This window comes from Gadus macrocephalus, chromosome 13 (genome assembly GCF_031168955.1).
Source record: "Gadus macrocephalus chromosome 13, ASM3116895v1".
Classification (NCBI taxonomy): Eukaryota; Metazoa; Chordata; class Actinopteri; order Gadiformes; family Gadidae; genus Gadus; species Gadus macrocephalus.
In genome coordinates this window covers 17,003,185-17,008,127 of record NC_082394.1, presented here as the reverse complement: position 1 = coordinate 17,008,127, position 4,943 = coordinate 17,003,185, and the positions used below count along the sequence as shown (strand labels likewise).

The window sequence follows — 4,943 nt, the reverse complement described above, 5'->3', positions numbered from 1 at the left end:
CACCCCACACTTCCCCCACACTTCCCGCGCCTCACATTATAGGCCGCGAGCTAGGGGGCCTTATCGTGCCTACCGTTGCGAGCTTAACAATTAACAACGTTTTTAAAACGAAAACGTTTACCGTGATATTTAAAATATTACCATATGTATGTAGTTATGCACATATTTTATATAAACATAGTCAAAGGAGAAAAAAACTTGTGTTACTTACCACTGACTGATATAATCCGTCCTGGACATGACACAATCCTTCCCTTGTTTGGCCAATTAACTTTTTACGTTACAAAAGGATCTTTTAAATTTACTTCGCCTACCACCCATGATATTTCGCCTATGTCCACAGCCCCTTCATCCGGAAAGTCAAATAGTGCATATTTTGCCATTTTCTTTATTTTTCCGTAGCAAACTCACGACTAAAACTCACGACTCGACTGTCAAATATTCAACGGACGTCTCACGCGCTGCGAATGCGTAGCATATGTTTACAACCGCATTCGCAGCGCGTGAGCAATCGCGGGTTTACAGTTGTCTTTTTCAGTTGTTCAGTTGTTGTTTTCAGTTTAAATTTGTCTGCATTGACAGTCGTCTAACTGCAAAATGTCACGAAATTATAAACGATATTTGCCAGATTTTTCTATACCTGTGCCAAAAACTACAAGATGGTACAGAAGTCAATTGAGAACAGAGGAACGACCAGCAAGTTCAACCGAGGAGGTAAGAAAAACTGGAATAAGAGCGCCTCCTTGCGACACTTTGTCGAAGTAATTCCCTACAGCTAGGCTAACTGGCTTCCAGATTGATTAAAGGCCTTCATTTGAAGCTGAATTCTCTGATAACGGAGACCTTGATGATCAAATGAATACACTGTCTATGGTGTGTACACACTAAACACAAAGTTAATTAAGAGAATGGATTTTAAGAAATTATAACTGTACAATTGTAATTTAAATTCAAGCTGCCACAAACAGCTACTTTCTTTTTGCTGTGGGTATCCTAATCTCATTGGTAAATTTGGCTTTTCCAGATTGACTCTTCAGATGAAGCTGAATTCCCCTGTGATGATCCACCAGACCATGTTGAGCAAGTGTGTACACACAAAACGCAAACACACCTAGTTGAAATAGGGAGAACGGAGTGGCATATAAGACTTTATGACAGAATTCTGCATTGATGATTGAGTAGCCTACTTTATAAGTAATGTTAATTGTGTGTCCAACCTTTTACTAAAATCAGCACTCGAGTTGAGGGGGGATGGCATCCCCCTTTGGAATTAAAATGATCAAAATCGTCAATCTGTTATTTTATCAATTAATGTGGAAATATTACCGCTATTTCATTATAGCGGTTTCCTTTTTCAATTCGGCGCAACGTAGGGTTGCCGCGGTGTGGACATTTCACACCGAGTAATACACTTGTGTTAACACCGGTATTACCGAGTATAAACGGTATAAACTTTGAAACTATAGGTCAACCCCCATCTTCTCCGTCAACTCTCCTCTCACACTCTCACACAGCGTCTGGCAGCGCGCGAGCTCTCGTAGGGATTGGGCTTCGCGGGGTTTATTTACCGGCGTTGCTACCGGTCGTGTGTGTTCCAACGGTTTATTAGATAGCCTATCTATTATCATATCTATCTATTATTATAAAAATATTATCTTCTTAATTATAATTATATTATTAATTTTCTACTGATTTTTTTTTTTATTACTGGAAAAAAATAATAAAAATAACTGTGTTGCCGGTGTGTCCTCAACACCGCTAACATCAGTAATACCGTATACCGCGGTAACCCTAGTGCAACGATATACTTTTCCCAGGGACAGATTTGACAGCGATACTGCCTTGTCGGGCAGTAGGCTATTGCGCAAGCACGCAGGCGTACTTGCGCAATAGTGCCTTCATGAGCTCTCATTCAGTGGTGGAGCCAGGAAATTTCCATTGGGGTGGCCAGGATGGGGCCAGTGATAATGTTTGGGTGGCAAGCATGTGTCTCACCAGGAGATGCAGAGCTATTTAAGACACATACAGCAAACATCTCAACATTATTCGGAATTCAGATGAAGGTGCAATAGAAAAGTATTCAATATATTTAAATTGTTCTTATACCTAAAGGCAAAGTAACAAAGAAGCTAAAACTTAAAAAATAATATACACTTATTCTGTATTCATACTTGTTTTTAAACTGTGTTGATTTACCGATTGCTATTTGTGTTTTTATTTGAATTGTACGACTGAGTAGAACAATGGTTGTACAGATATGCATTGACAGCAAGGTATTCTATTTTATAGTAGAGATGTCCTCAGTTTATGGCAACAAGCCAAGTAAATTCTCTCAGTGTATCATCAGGAATACAAAACAAGGATACAAAATTAGAAGTGCAATGTTTTTTTAATCAAGTCTGATCACAATATGGATTTATCTTTAAATAACAAAAAGTATAAAATACTGAGCTAATGCATAGAAATATGAAAATAAATAAAATAACATCCTGAATACAATTAGCTGAATTCCAACAAATGTAAATATGACAAGCATTAACAGCCTGTTTAAATAAGCAGTGTCAATTTTTCTTCAATTCGATCCATAAACATCTATCAAACACATAATAACAAACATCATATTCACAATGGGTATTAGGCGGACTCTGCAAGATTAGTTTCAAGTTTGAGCCACATTTACACATATCAGACAGAGAATCCAAACAGTGACATATCATTAAAACTGAACACTTCAATGACTGTCCTTAAAGATCTATCGGTTCTTGATTTGGAAATGTCTGTTTGAAAATGGAAAAAAAGCCATATTCAATTATTAAATTACAGCAGAGATTAATAACAATCAAGATAAACTCATACATTGGAGGGTACTATCCCATGTTACATCTAATGGATTATTTGAACACTATAATCTTCTTAAAACGTTATAGATTTGAGGCCATTCATCCAACTCTACTCCAGTTGAGGACGGTGAGTGGTATGACTCATACCTGTTTATGAATTATCAGGCCACTGTATCAGATTGGGCAAAACTGAAGTGGAATTAAAGTGTCCAGTATGTGTGAAAGAGTGAGTATACCTGGAGGTACCTTGGGCCGCCACTCGTTGTTCGAGGCTCCTCTCTCTCGCTGTCTGAATCTTCTGTGGGAATCTAAATATATATATTAAAAACATTAATAGGTGTTTAAAGTATTTTCCACAAGGTGTAATGATCCACTATCCAAGTTACACTATCCACAGATACAAAAGATACAATTCATTTTCTACAGCATTAAACATATACAATATAAACTTGTGGACAATATCGATGAAAAGTTAGCAGAAGAGTACAACATTCAATGTAAGATTGACAATTTACCTGGGGATCCACTGGGGCCACTCCTCAGGGAGGACTCTTCTGTCCTGCTCTCGATCAATCTTTCAGAAACATCAAAAATAATTACAATAAGGTGTACAGGTAATTTTCCTAAAGGTTTTATAATGCATGCTATATAGTGTTTAACAAACACACTATAAGCTAAAGTATAATATGAGTGAAAGTGTCTCTGGGTAGCAAATACAAATATGCCATACTTTAATGTACTGAAAAAACGAACTGATATGTTTTACAATGCACTTTCAACCTGACCTGTATATGAATAGACAAACTTTAAGCCAATTGTAAATAAGATAACCTCATACCAAGCTGTATTATATGTGAGTCTCTATACTGTATACCTGGAGGTCCATTTAAGTTGCTGCTCTCTGGGGGCTCCTCATCCTCGCTCTCTGCCTGTTTTTTCTCCATCTCACCCTCATTCTTTGCCTTAGCTGACTTCTTTCCACTTGCCCTGAAGAAGGACGCTATGTCTGCCTTCTTCCTCTTCATTATTTTTCCCTCTTTAATGACACTTATCCAAAATGCAGCATAAATACTGTATATACCTGACACAATCATAACACGTTCTGGCAACAATAGCAGTTAACAGCAAATAACTAGATCGAAAGTCGATCCGAAGTTGCAAAAACAAATACGTGTAGAGACTAGAGAGATTATATTAAAACACTGTACACAATCTCGCAACGTAGTTATCAAATACAGCATAGCATAGCAATTTTAACAGTTTACTATGTTCTCCTCCGATCTACCTTGCTTCTAAACTTCGCAAAATAGATAGTCATGGGTGGGATAGTCAGTTATTAGAAGACAAAAACAACATCCATAATGATATCATACCTTTCTGTTTTGGGTTTCTTCACTTAGCCGCAGGTGCCGGTCGAAGCGTCAGGTGGTAACAGGCATTCAGGGCATGCTTGAGCCGTTTAATTCAAATACAGGACGTGTGCGCGCTGCGCGCGGCTAAAGGGTCCATCAGTGTACAAGCGGTGCGAGAAAGGTTCCGCATTTTTCCACAGCCGTCAAAACTTTTGACCGCTGTGATCTGGTGCTTGGGGTGGCCAATGGGGTGGCCGAGATTCTACGGGGGGTGGCCGTGGCCACCCCCTGGCTCCGCCACTGCTCTCATTCCACACCTTACGAGACAGACACTGATAGCGTGAACCTGTCTCTGCATCTCAGACATCGCTTCCCTTTCATTCCAACCCGTGTTTAACGCTAGTCTCCCTTCTCTGCCGAATGAATTTTTGAAGAATAAGAATCAGTTTTTAATATCCTTAAATGGGATGTATGCCTCCGAATCGTGTGATGCATCCGATCAGCTGCGTTTTTGGGGATAAAATGAGAGCGATGACATGACAGTAGTCATCTCTCTTATTTTAACCCCAAAAATATATAATAATATAATAATTATTATTATTATTATCACACAGTTGGTCGCCCACCATATGCTGTCATCATCACAAATGATCTGTCCCTAAAAGTTAATATCCACCATCCCCCCTGGCTTTTTTTTACAACTCGACCACTTATCGTAATAACTCGAGAACTGTGGTCCGGGTCTGAACAT

The 4,943-nt window shown here is 38.8% G+C and overlaps 1 long non-coding RNA gene across 2 annotated transcripts; it reads right to left on the bottom strand.

The window, feature by feature from the left end:
• Nucleotides 1–2,370: 2,370 nt before the first annotated feature.
• LOC132470888 (uncharacterized) lies at nucleotides 2,371–4,362 on the bottom strand. Of its 2 annotated transcripts, XR_009528730.1 has the most exons (4): nucleotides 4,214–4,362; nucleotides 3,356–3,414; nucleotides 3,077–3,148; nucleotides 2,371–2,777 (listed from the first exon to the last, which is right to left on the bottom strand). It is a non-coding gene; the product is annotated as an uncharacterized LOC132470888 (long non-coding RNA). The 2 variants fall into 2 exon arrangements; XR_009528729.1 differs by having other exon boundaries at nucleotides 2,371–3,148.
• Between the last annotated feature and the right edge of the window lie 581 nt (nucleotides 4,363–4,943).